This window comes from Myripristis murdjan, chromosome 14, assembly GCF_902150065.1.
Source record: "Myripristis murdjan chromosome 14, fMyrMur1.1, whole genome shotgun sequence".
NCBI classification, from domain to species: domain Eukaryota; kingdom Metazoa; phylum Chordata; class Actinopteri; order Holocentriformes; family Holocentridae; genus Myripristis; species Myripristis murdjan.
Window position 1 is genome coordinate 35151151 of NC_043993.1, and position 17474 is coordinate 35168624.

At 43.5% G+C, this 17474-nt stretch overlaps 1 long non-coding RNA gene across 1 annotated transcript; it reads left to right on the plus strand.

The window, feature by feature from the left end:
• Positions 1-1494: 1494 nt before the first annotated feature.
• LOC115371317 (uncharacterized) lies at positions 1495-13514 on the plus strand. Its single transcript, XR_003929359.1, has 3 exons — positions 1495-1505; positions 12747-12757; positions 13386-13514. It is a non-coding gene; the product is annotated as an uncharacterized LOC115371317 (long non-coding RNA).
• The last annotated feature ends 3960 nt before the right edge of the window (positions 13515-17474 follow it).

The following is a 17474-nucleotide window of genomic DNA, read 5'->3' on the forward strand; positions in this document are numbered from 1 at the left end:
GACGACGAGCTGCTCTGCTGTGACCGTCTGTAATGTTGGATGGAAAACACGGAGCAGCTGGAGAAGACTGTAGCACTTATCTTTGATCAAGTTCAGCTCCCGGAACGAAAGCAGAACCACAAGACTGACATGTTGGTTTTCCAAGCCCTCTGCCCAGTCCAGAGTGAACTTCTGCACTGAGAAGGTTTTTCCAATGCCAGCAACACCCTGCGTCACAACTACTCTGATGTGTGTGTCTTGGCCAGGTAAGGGTTTAAAGATGTCCTGGCACTTGATTGGAGTGTCATGGAGGGTCTCCATCTTGGATGTTGTCTCCAGCTGCCACACCTCATGTTGGGTATTAACCTCTTCCCTCAGTCCTTGTGTGATGTAGAGCTCAGTGTAGATCCTGTTGAGGGGGGTTCCACTTCCTGCTGCAGCAGTTCCTTCAGTCACAAATTCACATCTCCTCCTCAGACTGATCTTATGCTTGTCTAAAACCTCCTGCAGACCGCCGTCCACTCTGCTGGTTTGACTGGGTGTCTGCAGTCCAGGTCTTGTTCTGGATCTTTCTCCACACTGGGGACAGGCAGGATCTCCTGATGGATCAGACTGGTCCCAGTATGAGGTGATGCACCGGCTGCAGAACCAGTGTCCACAGCTGGTGGAGACTGGATCCCTCAGGAGCTCCTGACACAAAGCACAGCAGGACAGCTGCTCCTTCACATCACCTCGACTCCTATTCCTGTCCCTGTGGAGATGAAAGCAGTTTGTTTATGTTTAGACAACATTACGCTTTAACTGAAATTTTAAATATTTTATAAAAAATGTCATAAGTGGTCTCTTATGTCACTTTCTGTGACCACATTTACATGGATTGCAATATTCTAATATTAATGCAATTAAGATAGTATTTATAAGACTAAATGTCCATGTAAACAGCATGACATCCACTTTGAGTTTTTGCAGCAGATTATGACAAATATAGCAATCCAAGAGCTTGACAGCTCATGTTTTTTGTTTTTTTGTTTTTTTTTTTACCAACAACAACAGCAAAACATCTGAACAGTTTCTGGGTGAGAAGGAAACTCACTGCAACAAGCTTTCAACAAACACAGTGAGAAGGTCCTGGGTTCAATTCCCACCCAAGGTCCTTTCTGTGTGGAGTTTGCATGTTCTCCCCGTGTCTGCATGGGTTTCCTCCGGGCACTCTGGTTTTCTCCCACCATCCAAAGACATGCAGGTTAGGTGAATTGGAGAAGCTAAATTGCCCCTAGGTATGACTGTGTGTGTGAATGTCAATGTTTGTCTGTCTGCCCTGCGATGGACTGGCGACCTGTCCAGGGTGTTTCCTTGCCTTCGCCCTATGAGCGCTGGGATTTGCTCCAGCACCCCCACCTCTAGTGAAAACCTATGGGATCAGCTGAGTCGCCGTGTAGAGGCTCGGAGCTCTGTACCCCAGAACCTCAATGTCCTGAGGGCCGCCTTTCAAGAAGAGTGGGATGCCATGCCTCAGCAGACAATAAGTCGACTTGTGAACAGCATGAGACGTCGTTGTCAAGCTGTAATTGATGCTCAAGGGCACATGACAAGTTATTGAGACTGACATTTTTTGTTGTGGTATATCCACCACTGTTGTTGGCTTTTGTTTCAAGAAATTGTTTGAGATGAGGAAATCACCAGTGTATGCTTCTACTTAAATGCCCTACTTTCATGAAATAATATCACTGTAGCGTGAACTTTTTATATTTTCCATAAATTTCACCCAAAAGCCAAATATCCCTAACTTTTTGTGATTAGTGTATATTGCGTTTCTTAAGTATCCTCTTATCTTCGTTGTGGAAATGTGTCAGAAACTGGCTCTTACTGTCAGTCCAGCTGGAGAAGCAGAGCTCCTCTGAACAGCGTCGCTCTCTAGTTTGTGTCTGTAAAGTTTGATGAGGCTGTGATTCTCCTAGAGGTCACTAGAGGTCATTTTCTACAGCGACATCCAGTTTGACAAAATGCTCTGCCTGCAGTGAAATGGCTGCTACGGGGGCCAACATCATCACACAGGAATCAAATGTGGCTCATTGAATCCACAAGAGTCTCAGCTTTCCAGTCAAAGCCAACTGATGCAGCTCCAAGACTGTTTAGGCCCCAGTCTGCACACACACACCATTTTACAACAGGCCACAAGAACACATGTGGACTGCAGGGTTTGTGGTCCAAACTGCATGGGATTAACAGAAGGTGGGCGTGTCTGCAAAGGGGAGAGCCGTGGCCGCCCAGAGAACCCATTTTCATTCACACAGCTGGAGGTCAGAGGTGAAAAAAGCTAAAATTTAGTCCAAGTTAGAAACAATATTTTTTTCCAGAGTTCTCAGGTTCTTTAAATGCATTGGTAAAATAATACAGCAATGTGTTGAACCTTGTGTTGTTGTTTTTTTTTTACCTTGAACCTTGATGTTGAAATGAAAATGTACTTTTGAATAATTATTAAAGTATTTTTAAAAGAGATTACTTTAACTCAAGTAAAACATTTGACTAAATAACTTCCACTGGCAGTGCAGTAATATTTGACCAGGAGGATCTACACTTTAACTCGAGTCATGGGCTTGTGTGTGTGTGTGCGTGCGTGTGTGTGCGTGCGTGCGTGCGTGTGTGTGTGTGTGTGACGTGAGCCATGGTGCATCACATGCACATCAGTCTGAGCAGCACAGGATCAGATTTATCTGTCAGTCAATGTGAATCTAAACTTCAGACACAGGTGTGTGAAGAACCTGCGAGTGCAGGTGCAAGTGGAAATGTTCTCAGGTGTTTTGGTGCAAAACATCAAACAGCATCATAGTTTGTGGAAAACAGCACAGACCCAGATGGGTTTTGGTTGAACAGCTGGATTGCAGTTTGCAGTCTCTTTTCTTGATGTCCTCACTACTTGCTCTGCTATATAATCTCATGTCATCATATTCCATCAGGCTCACAGTCTAACAGTTGTCTTACTTTGTGTCTGAAGGTCCAGGTTCAGTACTGAACTGTGGAGGTTTATCTATAGACCAGTCGCTCTTCATGGACAGACAGCTGGACACTGCAGACTCTGCTCTGTGGTAGGAACCTCTGGAAACACAAATGTTTGAAACATGTTATTAGTTCTTGTAAATCAGGGCTCCAGACTAACTTTTCCACTGGCAGCACTGGTGCTCCCAGCTCTCCCAGTCACTCACAGCAGCTCATGATTTGGTCACACCGTTTTTGGGGGGTGGGGGGGGTTCAGCTAAAAGAGCGGATGTGGCTCATGATCTGAAGCATCAGTTTTGGGGTCAAGTCTACTTTCTCCATGCGTCACAAACAGATTTCACAAGAAAACAGTGAACACACACTGCTCTCTAACAGCTGTCTTACTTTGTGTGTGAAGGTCCAGGTTCAGCACTGAACTGTGGAGGTTTATCTTTAGACCGGTCACTCTTCATGGACAGACAGCTGGACACTGCAGACGCTGCTCTGCCCTCCTCTTCCTCCACACAGTCACTCATCTTCTGATTTAAGTCAGTCTAAGAGGTGCACACACACACACACGCACACACACACACACACACACACACACACACACACACACCAAAGGGATGATATATGGGTTAATGTTCTAGTTTCCTAATGGACAACAGGCATTAACTGTATTAAATGGAGTCAGTCCCATAAATAATGTGTGTTTCAACATATTTTTGTGGAAACGTCAGTTGTTTTGTTGTTATTTTATATTAAGTGGATATTTACCGTATAATATGTTTTTTGTTGTTTTTTTTTTTCTTCTTCATTTCAAACACTGTTATTTTGCAAATGTATGTATATTTCATTTTATTATTATTTCTTGGTCATTCTTTATATGGATCTCATGTAAGTTTTTGTTATTAACGTCTTGCTAATTATTTGCTGTATTTTTTTTGTTGATGTTGATTTGTTCATTATTTTTTTCCCATGTCTCAGAAAGTAATAAAGTGAATTTACACAGGTGATAGAGGGTTAATAATACACACACTGAAACACACACACACACACACACACACACACACACGCACACTGAGGCCCGAACCTTACAGTGAAATTCTACATTTTCATTTTAATTTGTCATGGCGACCAGTTTCATGCATGCAGCGTTTGGTCTTTGTAAAGGAGCTGGGAGCCGCTGATGAGCTGCACAAATAAATGCAGATTCACAAATAATTTGTGAAGCACAAATTCACTTTAGGAAAGCACAAATGAAAGAGTGTGAATGCAGCAAAGCTCATGGACATGTTTCCCTGTTTCTGTTCCAATCCAGAGGCTGCGTTCCAGATGCTGAGCTCACCAGCAAATCCTGGTGTCGTCATGAAACCTGCAAATCATTCTTTCAGTAATTTTGGTGGCGCACCGTGTTCCCTTCATGTCTTTTTCTTGTTGTTGTTTTCATAGAACAGAGCCTCAGCAGAAAAACACAAACTCCTTTCCATCAAATCTTCAAAGCAGATAATGCTTTCTTGTTAAGGGGCCACAGGTTTGGCCCTTATTCTCTTTTCTGTGTTGAGGGAACAGAGGCCTGTTCTCACCCTGACAAACAGGAAACACTTTGCTTTCTTTTCAGGCTGAAAAAAGAAAAAACCACAGGCCTGTTCAGGGCCCTGGGAACACAGGGCGCCCTGCTCACTTTGCAAACTTAACTGATTTGCTGTATTTACAATGAATTTATTAATTTATTCATTTTCCTACAGATCAGTACAGATCAGTTTATTCCTGTGGAATAAACGGAATTAAACGGCTTTAAAAACGTGGTGTCTGACGTATAGAACTGGCTAACATTTGTTTTTTCCGCCTGATGAGATTATTTTTTTCATCACCACAAAGAAAATGATCACTTCTTTACTTTTGAAATTTATTTCTAACAGATGAACTCAACAGTGAAAAATGCAGCTTGAAAATGGCGTCAGACAAAAGTAGCGACTCACAGCAAAAGCAGAAGTTGGTCTCATGATGTCGAGTTTCTTTCATTCTTTTTGGACTTGAATACAAAGATCAAACAGAAATCCTCTCCTGACGTCCGAACGTGTGCAGCTCTTCTATAGATCATGACAGGGAGACAGAAGTCCAACATCAATGATGATCAGTGTTGCCAGGTGGGAAATGTAGGATTATCGTACCAGAGGCTCAAAATTATCGTATTTTGAGGGAAATTATCGTACGCCTGTGATAACCAAAATAACAAGCCCAATGATACGCTATTGTCAAATAGAGTCAGTCTTGTGTTTAATATCGTCTTGCAGGCACTCAGTGGCGTCAGTACGGAAAGGATTAACGGCACCAACTGCTTCTGTTTTGTATCGTGCTCGCTCGACTTCCTGACCTGACTGTGAACGTCTCGTGGGGCGGGCGCAGCTGACCATTCAGCCAATCATGCTCATTGTTCTGAGACAAACCAGAGAATCTCTAATATAGGGGTTAGCGTTAGGGATCCTTTGTATAGGACACTGTAAGAAGATCAACTGCACCATGTGGGACTCACAATCGAACAAGATACATCAACATGAGCAGCCTTGCTGAGCTCCGTGGAGATGACCTATGTGATGCTCTTGTAGGTGTTCATGCCTTTACAGGTTGTGATAGTGTAAGTGCTTTTGCAGGACGAGGAAAACTCAGTGCTCTTAAACTTGTCAAAGGAAACAGGACATTTAAAGAGTCCTTCAAATCCCTGGGAACATCCTGGGATGTATCAGAGGAATTATGCAGAGATATGGAATCATTTGTCTGCAGGATGTATGCACCATCATCTAACATATGTGATGCCAATGATCTTCGCTTCTTGCTGTTTTGCACAAAAAGGGGTGAAGTGGAGTCCAGCCTACGTCCCCCTTGCAGGGTGTGAGGTGCGGATATCAGGAGGAGTCGGTTTTTGCAAGTAAAAAAATATATAGATTTTATTTCCTATTAGTTAACGACTCTGAAATCAGGGGAAAGGGGAGGTGGAACAAAGTTAATGTCTGGCGAGAGTGGCTTTCTCTCAGGTGCTGCGCATCAGGCCCTAATGAGCCTTGACCCACCGACGCTCACAGCTGCATCCTCTCCGCGGATCATCCGTGGCGCTGTCCATGGTGCTGAAAGTGACAGCAGGTTAACTTGACAATCAAACTGCAACAAACTCCGTGCCGATGAACGATCAACACGTTCATCACTCCAATTCCAGATGATAAAGCAGTTGAATAGGTCTTCTCAGAATAATGTTAAAAGGTAAACGAATTGAGCATGATCTTACTTTTCCATCACGGCCTTGAAACACCTCCTCCACTCGACCCATCTTCCACATATGACGTGGTAACTTCTCATCATGAACGAGAACGAAATCTCCAGCCTTGAATGAAGTTGATTTCACATTTCTGGCACAGTGAGCGGAACGCAACTCCATCAGATATTCTGTTTTCCATCTGTTCCAAAACTCACTCACCAGTTTACGGCGATAGTTCCAGCGTTTCGTCAGTTGCTCTCCATCCACTTTCCTGGTGTCTGTAACCTGAACAGGCTGAGAGGGTAAGGTGGTTATTCTTTGTCCAATCAGGAAATGAGCTGGGGTGAGGGGTGATGGGTCCTCAGAGTCAGTATGCAAATAGGTAAGCGGCCTTGAGTTGATCACTGCTTCCACTTCTGTTAACAAAGTTTGCATTTCCTCGTATGTCAGATAGGCTCTTCCAAGGACCTTTCTGATGCAGGTTTTAACGGAGCGGACAAGACGTTCCCACATCCCACCCCACCATGCAGCTCTTTCCACTATGTATTTCCATGTGATTTTCCTTCCAGAAAAGAAACTTTTCATTTGTTCTCCTTTCATCACATTCCATATTTCCTTTAAATCCTGTTCTGCTCGCTTAAAGGTTTTTGCATAGTCAGAGTAGATAGTAGTGCAGATTCCCTTTCTTGCAATAAATCTCCTAAAAGGCAGAAGAAACGCATCTGTGGATAAGTCAGAGACTAGCTCCAGATGGACCGCTCGAGTAACCGCACATGTAAATAGAGCGATATATGTTTTCTGTCTGTTTGGTTTAACAAGTAAGGGAGCAGCAAAATCTACACCCACTACCTCAAATGGCTGAGCTTCTGTAATGCGATCACGTGGTAATGGTGCAAAATGTTGTTGGCCAGCTTTAACTTTAGCCTACTTTTGCGACATAACAGACATTTTTCTAGATTTTTCTTCGTGGTTTGTCTACCCCTTACAAGCCAATACCTTTCTCTGACTTGGGTCAAAGTGTCCTGCAGACCAGAGTGCATGACGCCATCATGGGACCCTTTTATTAACAACTCGGAAAACTTGTCCTCTGCTGGGAGAATCCATGGATGTTTTTGGCCGTAAGCCCAGTTTGTTTTTTGCAGTCAGCCTCCAACTCGCATTAAATTTTCTTCATCCAAAAAGGGTTTCAAGGTGAGAATTTTTGATGTTCTGTCCAATTCCCTTTTTGTTTCCAGTTGTCTCATATCCTTGGAGAAAGATTTTATTTGTGTCAGCCTGATCCAGTATTTTTCTCAGGGCCGCCCCTGGCCAAACTGGGGCCTAAAGCGGCATTTTATTTGGAGGCCCCCCACACACACACACACTCAAAAATTAACGGATTTTTGGCGTGCCACCTCCCGCCGACCACACAATCCCAGATGTATAACAGGAATAAAATGACGGCATAACGACATTCCATTAAACTTGACAAGCTTTATTAGTAAGAACAAAGTACCGTTAGTGGAATAAGCAGTACTGTATGAGTCAACTAAAAAAATAACTTCGAACTAGAATAAATAAATAAATATGAGTCTCAAATAGTCATCAGTTAAAAAAAATAATTTTAACAAAAGATGTTTTCCTTAAAAAAAAAAAAAAGTAACTTAAACCTGGCAAATATCTGAAAACAGGTCAGTGAACTAAACAAGCATGTGTGTTACAAATTAAATAAATTCAATTCAAATAGCCTTAAATTGATCTTCTTTATTGATGCATTGATTGATAGGCTATAATCTTAAGCTAATATACGACCACCAGCTGGTCAATTTACCATTCCTTTTTCACAGAGGTGAATGCATATGCAGACAAATGACAGAGACTTAGGGCCCTATCTTGCGCCAGACTCCCTAAACCCGCTATTTGCGGATTTAGGATTTAGGAAGAGGCGTTCCCCCGTAAAAGTTGCTATCTTGTGCACCTCCCGCTATCCGCAAAACACCTCCGCTACCCGCTATATTATGCATAGGCGTGTTTTGGGCATTACGCCAGTTAAACCAATCAGTGTGCCCGGTGCCATTACCTTTAAGGGCAGGCTGCGCTATCCTAAATCCTAAATCCTAAACCCGCGATGGAGAGAGGGAGGTAGATTTTCTCAGGGCTTCTACTGAGGCTAAAGCAAGTTGGCTTTATATACATATTATATATTATATTATAGGCGAGTTAATTCGGGAGGTGGAGCCACATGTGTCCAAGTGGACGTGTCACAAGGTTGTACTGATTGAGTAAAATCCCCGGGTCGCACCACACACACACACAAGAGGCAGAGGTGGACCTATGTGTAAACTAATTTATTGACAAGGTAGATTGGGCAAATAAAATATTAAAAATAAAAATATAGCACAGCTGCTGGCTTATGATAAAACAATAAAACGTGCTGGCATAAGTGTCCAATTAAAACAGTCTTTCCTCTTTTTTGAGAAACGAATATTTCCCTCCCTCCGTTTTCCAAAATAACATCATGCACACGGCATCGTTTTCAAAAAAAGTTTCCGTTTACATCAACCCTCATAAATACGCCGTCGAGCGCCATCATAACTACACCAAGCCTATGGGCGGCGGGGTAGGAAGAAGGAGAAAGCCATGCAAGCCAATCAGAAGCCAAACCCGACAGCAGTCTGCCCAGGTCGGACCCAAGCGATGCTGGCGGTGCCGCTGACTGGCTCTTTGTGTAGGAAGGAGGAGACTGACCTCCGAGCCCTCATTCATCTCTGCTCCTCTATATAAAAAAGCTGCTGTATTTGAAAATGCAAGCATATGGACAGAAATGCGACTGCTACTGTGAATGCATCCATGATCATCACCATCATAGACATACACTACTCACAAAAAGTTAGGGATATTCGGCTTTCGGGTGAAATTTCAGGATGAACCTAAAATGCATTCTAACCTTTACAGGTGAACTTAATGTGACCTTCTGTAAACTTTTGAATGCACATGTCCAACTGTTCAATGTTTCAGTACTTTTTGCACACGTTGCTGTTCTCTAACAAGGAGTTTAACGGCAAAATTCACATCAGGTGTTTGATGCTCCAGCTCATCGAGGTCGTATCATTAGGGAATGGCTGCTGGAGACTGGGGTACCTCAAATGGAGTGGCCTGCACTTTCTCCAGACCTGAATCCCATAGAAAACCTATGGGATCAGCTGAGTCGCCGTGTAGAGGCTCGGAGCTCTGTACCCCAGAACCTCAATGTCCTGAGGGCCGCCCTTCAAGAAGAGTGGGATGCCATGCCTCAGCAGACAATAGTGACAATTGTGAACAGCCTGAGACGTCGTTGTCAAGCTGTAATTGATGCTCAAGGGCACATGACAAGTTATTGACACTGACATTTTTTGTTGTGGTATATCCACCACTGTTGTTGGCTTTTGTTTCAAGAAATTGTTTGAGATGAGGAAATCACCAGTGTATGCTTCTACTTAAATGCCCTACTTTCATGATATAATATCACTGTAGCGTGAACATTTTACATTTTACATAAATTTCACCCAAAAGCCAAATATCCCTAACTTTTTGTGAGTAGTGTAATATACATATATCATGTCTATGATCACCATAGCCAAATGTAAACATTGCGCGCACTTTTGGCGCATAATGTGACGTCGGCTGCCTGAAACTCTGTATTTCTCCGTTTTTCTCAATTTACATGCAAACGCGAAACAGGAGTTTTCCTAAATCTCCACTTTGGCCGGAGTTTTTAGAAAGAATCGTTTTCAGAGGCGAATTCGCCGTTTGCGTGTAAACGAAGGGCACAAACGAAGGGAAATGTCTCCGTTTTTTAAAATACCCGTGTACGTGTAAACGTAGCCTAAAATCAGGCGAAAGGGGAGGTGGAACAAAGTTGATGTCTGGCGAGAGTGGCTTTCTCTCAGTGGCGTCACTCAGGTGCTGCGCATCAGGCCCTAATGAGCCTTGATCCACTGACGCTCACAGCTGCGGCTTCTCCGCGGATCATCCGTGGCGCTGTCCATGGTGGTGAAAGTGACAGCAGGTTAACTTGACAATCAAACTGCAACACAGGGACTGCTTACAGCTGCATATACTGCGAGCCAACTACCAAGCAGCAATCTGGAGGCACTGCCTGGAAGGACAGCCACACCAACACAGACATACCAGAGCCAAACATGCATGGATGGAAAACTGATGATAAAGGTATGCTTATAATAAAGTGTTTACCATCTTGTTCTAATACTGCAATATTATAGTTAATTTCTGGACATTTGGGCTCCTCACTGAAATAGATGAGAAATAGCTAGGACAGCTATACATGCAGCTTGGATTTTCCATTTATTCTTACAGGTATGCTGACGCTAGACTGGATGCGAGGACCCACAGCACCGATGGCTGTCCTGGAACTTATGGCCTGCAAGTGTGGACGGACCTGTAAGCTTCCAGACTGCTCCTGCCTTGCCAACAAACTGAAGTGCAAAGAAATGTGCAACCTACAAACCTGCACCAATCAGAGGGAAGAGGAGGAGGATGTAGAAGTTGCCGTGACCATGGATGACTATGATGATGATGATGATGATGATGATGATGATTAGGACTGTAAAGATTAATAAATACGAATTGGAAACCATATCAGAGTGTTAGAAGGTGAGCTGTAACTAAGATACCCCTTGGGAAGGTTTATCAAGTTGAAATATATATGTCAGGGGTCCCCAAACTTTTTCCTGTGAGGGCCACATAACTTTTCCCTTCTCTGATGGGGGGCCGGGGTCAGTTTGTAACAGAAAAAGTGTGACGATCGCAGGGGTGCCTAAACGTAAACATTTATTGTTTTCCAGAAAGCCACACATAACCAAGTATTAATAACCCTTTGCGGGATCTTCACAGAAAAAAAGTCAGGAAATAAATAATAACGCTATTAATGAAATAAATTACACTATTTATGAAATCAATAAAAATCAAATAACCCTCTCTGGTTCTTCACAGAAAAAAAAAGTCAGGAAATAAATAGCACTATTTGTGAAATAAATAATAACCAAATAACCCTCTCTGGGTTCTTCACAGAAAAAATAAAGTCAGGAAATATATAATAACACTATTTATGAAATAAATAATAACCAAATAACCCTCTCTAGGTTCTTCACAGAAAAAAAAAGTCCATGGAACATTAACTTTCTGTTGTGCCGTGCACAATCTTAACAGGTAAAAGTTCAGCTTAGTTGTCAGAGCAGCATCTCTTACTTAAATGCAGGGACGGTTTTTGCTATGGGTAGTGTGGGCCAGGGCGCAATCTACTTGGGGGCGCACGAGAAAAAAAAAATCGCTGGTTTTCTAGACTACCATATTGACCCGCACATGCCGTGGCACCGGGGTACCATCAGTCGGCATCAGGCGGGCCGGTCTGGTCTGCCGGATCTGACAGGTGAGCGGCTTAATGCCGGCCAGTGCCGGCTCGCCTGATGCCGACTGATGCTGCCCCGGTGCCGCGCCCGACTGGTGCCGCGGGGGCGGGGGGGTTGGATTAGTAACATGAAAGGGCGCAAGCCAGTAGCCTAATATCGCCTAGAGCGGCAACATAGGCAGAACCGCCACTGCTTAAATGACTCATATGAGCAGTCTCTCAAAGTTCTTGTGTTCCTTCCTTATAATCCTTTTGTAGGTTCCAGTAGGCTTGTCACGTTCTATGCGTGTATTAGTCTCGATCGCGTGGCCAGACTGAAAAAAAAAAATCATAATGCATCTCTGGTATTGTTCAGGGGGCCGGGCCAAATGCCGGAAATTCGGTGGACCAATCACAGCTCTTGTTGTCTGCGTAGGGTCCGCAGTTAAAAAATTTCAGAGGTGCGTGGCAAGTTGCAGATGTCCCGCAAATTTCACATTCACTAAGCTTTGTGTACACAGAACCATAATTCACCCTTAGAAGGGAGACTATATGATTCCTATATTTAGTTAATATAGGCTATTCACCTTTTTTTTTTTTTTTTTCATTTCATCTAGGTGATTCCCCTAGAGCCCTAGATAGAATCAGAAGCCTGACCGAATGATTATCAAGGACATGCAATCTCTCTCTGTAGTTGAAGATGAGGGTTTTAGAAATGTCGTCATGACAAAATCATGACACACTGCTCTTCCACTATATAAGCTGCTTTTCAAAGAAAAAAGTATCGGTATTGCTATTGGTATCGGGATACTGGCCCTGTATTTACTTGGTATCGTATCGATTCCAGATTTTGCAGTATCGCTCACCCCTACAGCCCGGCTCTGTCTCCCTGCTGTCCTCAGTCCAGCTGCCCCTGCTGGCCCTGCTTACTCCTGCACCTTCCATGGCCATTAGCTTTGGTGCATTCATGCATTAATGCACCTTATTGTCTCCTCGCTTTATGAAGTCCTGGTGCCTAAATAATGTCCATACACACCCACCCAGCGTCTTCAGTTTTAGGAAACCTGTGTAACACCTGGCTAGGGGCTGCAGATGAGAAAAGCCTCTGACACATTTACAGTCATGTGTTTATTAATGTGCACTGTCCAAAATAAAATATAAATCTGTTGAAAGTAAAACATCAGGTATAGACCGTTAAACATCTTAATGTGACTTGGAGATCAACAGGTGAAGGGAGGGGCACAAAAGGAGAGGGGCTCAAGTCACAGCTCTCCAGTGTGAAATGTGCTGTCATTCTCACGTCTGTGTTTATTGACTAGAAATACAAAAAAAAAAAAAAAAAAAAAAATCAATCAGTGGAGGAGGAGGTTTAAATGACACTTTTGCACAACATTAAGATTTGAATATACAAACATTTTAATAACTCACTATTTTTACAAGCCTGTCCAATCAATCAGTTAACAATTATCCACCAAGATGCCTGATACAATAAAAAAACAAAAAACAAACATAAACCACAAGTCAGCCAAACATGTTCTAAACACTTTCAGGTTTGTGCTTGTTTCTGAGAAACTGGCAGCCCAACCTCAATAGAACAATCAGTCCATAAACCAAACCCAGGGAGGAGTGGCTCAGTGAAGGTGGAGCTGAAGGTGTGCAGGAGTCTCAGTCTGTCAGAAGAGACTCTGTAGAAGGACAGAGTTCCAGCAGACCAGTCCAGATACACTGCTACTCTGTGAGATCCATGGGGACGGACAGAGAGTCTGGTGTCCTCACAGTTGTGTCTGGCAGAGTAGCTGTCATCATTATCAGAGCACCTCAGACTCCAGGACTGATTATTGTATCCAAGCTCAGAGCCAGCACCACTTCTTCTGACTCCTCTGTAAGTCACTGCTATAGAAACCTCTCCACTCCACTGGACCTCCCAGTAACATCTCCCAGTCAGACCTTCTCTACACAGAACCTGAGGCTCCAGGTCAAATCTGTCTGGGTGATCAGGATACGGCTGCCCGCTCCCCCTCGTCACCTTCCTGTTGTGCTTAGACAGACGGAGGTTTCTGTGTGCTGTGTTTGGATCCAGTGTGGGATTACAGGGATCTGATGGGAAGAAGACACACAACACACCTCAGAAAGCATCATTCACTCACACTCTCTTGGCTCTTATAAGGTTATTATAGTTTTGCATTTTTCATTAAAAATAAAAAGTAATGTCATTTTGCATGTTGTGTTTTCAATTTGAGTTTGGTTTTAATTCATTTTTAAAGAGGATTTGCTTGTTTAGTTTATTGTTTTTAATGCTTATTTTTTGTTGAGTTTGTAAGGCAGATTTCATATCCACCCAAAATACCAGGCTTACAGAGAAAAACAAATACATACCAAAAATTAAACAAATGAAACATTTTTCCCCTTCTTCTCCTTCAGGGTTTTTTCTCTTATATCTCCCTCTTTTCCTCTACCCCTCTCTGTCCTTGCCTGGCCCCTGCCCTCATCATACACCCCCCCTTACTAACTAACTGATTTGCTTTCTTAATTTTTTTTTTTTCTTATTTTCTGTGTTGTTTTGTTTGAGTGACTGTCTGGTTCTTTCTTTCTTTCCACATTTGTACAGTCCTGTCTTCTCCTTTTCTAATATGTTTTTGGTCATTGTAGCTTTGATTGGACACAGCAGAGAGAGACAGGAAAGGCCAGGAAGAGAGAGGGGCCACCCTGCAGCAAAGGGCCTGAGGTGGGATTCAAACCCAGGACTCAGCCTGGACAAGCTGGAGCTCTGCAGCACATGAGCTACCAGGGTGCCAAGGTTTCGCTGTCATGTCACGTGATGTAGTGGCTATGCCCTATACCAGGGGTGTCAAACTCGTGCCATGGATGGCCAAGAGGCTGCAGGTTTTCATTCCAACCAACAACTCCACCAGGTGATTTCACTGATCACCCTACCTCGAAACAGAGAGGCGGGACTAATCAGTGAAATCACCTGGTGGAGTTGTTGGTTGGAATGAAAACCTGCAGCCTCTTGGCCCTCCATGGCACGAGTTTGACACCCCTGCCCTATACATTAGCCCTACTGGCTGCTGACTGGGTTTGTTCCGACTTGTGCCCAAAATAGTGATTGCCTTCATAAACTCAAAATACATACATGCCGGTTACGCTCGCAACCACACACTGAGCACAGTCTAAAACTGTGTGCCTCCCCGAATCAGCAACACCTGTGCTTGATTGGACCCTGATTAAATATACGGCCCTCAACCTTGACCATGCACTGGTAACCTTGGTAACCAATGTAAACAAATATGGCTCTTACACACTAGCCCCTAATTGCTACTGGCAGAAGACAGAGCAATTTAAAACCAATTTAAATTAAAGAGCCATACAAAAGCAAAACAATCAAATTGAAACAAAAACCCTTTAGATAATATCTAACACAGTGCTTGCTTAGGTGCCCTGTGCACAAACAACCAAAACACAGGCCTCTCTCTTTTAGAAAGTCCCGTTTCTCTCGTGTCTGTTTTCCCAATTGTGGACATTGCTCCAATGCATGACCACATGTACAATAAAAGCAAGATGTTTTTGCACTTGAGATGGTTTCTTTCTGAACTTTGTTCTTGTGAGTATCTGTTTTATACTCATTAGCAATGGAGACATGAGCTGCAAAACTGTTCCTTTTGAATTGTGATTTTAACTGAGGCTGAGGCTTGGGTTTCATTAGTCCTTTAACCTGAGGAGTGTCCTGTATGTTGCCAAAGACAGGGTCAGAAGCAATTCTGACCTGCTGCTCAATGAACCTGACAATGTCGATGAAGCAAGCTCTTCTATTGTCTTTGTCCAAAATCGCACACGCCTTGACTCTCCATTGATCCCTTAATTTATAAGGCAGTTTCTGAATCAGAGCTTTCATATTGGTCGGCATGTTCAGTTCGTCCATATAGTGTAGGTCCTCCATAGCATTAGAGCATTCCCGCAGGTACAGTGCATAAGCTTGGAGTCCTTTAATGTCTTCTGATCTTACACTTGGCCATGATGTGATTTTGTCCATATATGCTGCTGTGACCTTTAAGGGATTACCAAAATGCTCCTTGAGCAGATCCTTGGCTGTGGGGTAACCTCTGGTGCCATATGGAGGCAACTGCGCACCAAATCCCTTGGCTGCCCCCTTGTGAACTGCTCAAGGTAGTACAGACAGTCGCCACAGTCTTTGGTTTTTGCCTCCACACAATGCTCAAATGCTTTTATGAAGGTTTGAAATTGAAGAGGATCTCCATCAAAAACTGGAATTTGTCTGTGTGGTAGAAACTGAGAGGTTTGTGTTTGGACAAGGAGTGATGTTATTTCATTTTGCTTGTGTAACAAAGTGTAGAGATCTCCAGGTATTTGATTATTGCCTTGAGGTTGTGGAACTGTTTATTAATTCAGGCCTTGTTTGGCTTTCCAGAGGATCCAAAGTTGAACTGTGCAATGTCTGCATATTTGGTTGAGAGCTGAGATAATCCTGCTTAAGGTGAGTTGCGTCCTTGATTTTGTGGTGATGAGATTGAGATGTAACTGATTTCTCCACAGGCTGATATTGTGAGGACTGCTGTTTCCCAAGAGTGGGCGTGGTTTTAGGAATAGCCCCTTCCCTTAATAAGTAGGAATTCATGCCATCAGATTGTCTGCCAGAAACACTGCTTCTGGCCTGGAGGACTGGTATTTTTGCATTCCAGGCTGCTATTTGCACATCCAGCTCTAATTGTTCCTTTCTCCTTCAAGGCTTCCACTTGTTCCTCCAAAGCATGCATCTCCTTTAATGCAGCCGCATGGGCCATGAGAGCGGCTCTATCTGCCTCCGCTTTTATGCGAGCAGATGAGGTGGATGACATAGACCTACTGCTTGCCTTAGAAGCAGCTTTGTGGTGTCTTGAATGAGCATTTGATGGAACATTTGATATGCTGTCATGAGGTTCCACATTATCCTCCTCAGTATCAACACTGTCATTAATGGCATTGTCACAGTTATTAGTGGTAACAACAGGACACTGAACAAGAACCAACTCATTTGCATTGTCACCTTTACCATCATCACTGCCATCATCATTATCATTACCAGCAGGGCAACTTTGCTTGTCAGATAAACACCTTTTCACATCAACAATAAAATCATTGAAATTCAGCATTTTTGCTTTGTACCAAATCTCATGTTTTGTTGCTTCATCACCAGGCAATAAACCCAAAACTGTCACGTGAGTTTGTTTTGTTTCATCACACACAACCAAAAAGTTATCAAATGTATATTTCACCTTGTTTGCATCATCAGCATTAATATATCCAACAGTAGTGTCTTTTAGTTTAGAGAGCTTGTTTAATTTTGTTTTTCTTTCTTTTTCCAACATGTGGATTTTTTCCAACAACGCTTTGGGTGTCATTCTAACTGTGCGTTTTCCCACGGCCCCATCCCCGTCAAGCTCACACTCATTGTCATTAGCGGAGAGTTTATTTTTAGCACAAGCTTGCGCCTCTTCCATTGTTCATCAAACGCAAGTCGCAGTCTATCCCTTTAACAACACGTCTTACGCGCAACAGTTTATTTTAAGACGGTTGCTACCAATGCATTGGTTTTTAGTTTGTGTGCGCACACTTAATTTAAGATGGCCATTATGTTTGTGTCAGCGCTGAACATACCTACACATTGGCCGGCTTGATGGTCTGGGCGTCCCGACTGCCGCTGCCCACTGCTGCCTGATATAGTTTGGAGGTGGCGGTCTTGGCGCATAACACCAACCGCACCGGGACGAGATAAACAGTCTGTCGGATGAACAACCCGTCCGGGGGGCGTCCTCCTCCTCACAGCTGGTAGTAGAACCCCTGGTAGCACTCCAGTAGCTCCGGGTTCAGGCGCAGAACTTGCAGACGGTCGGTCAGCTTTATCCA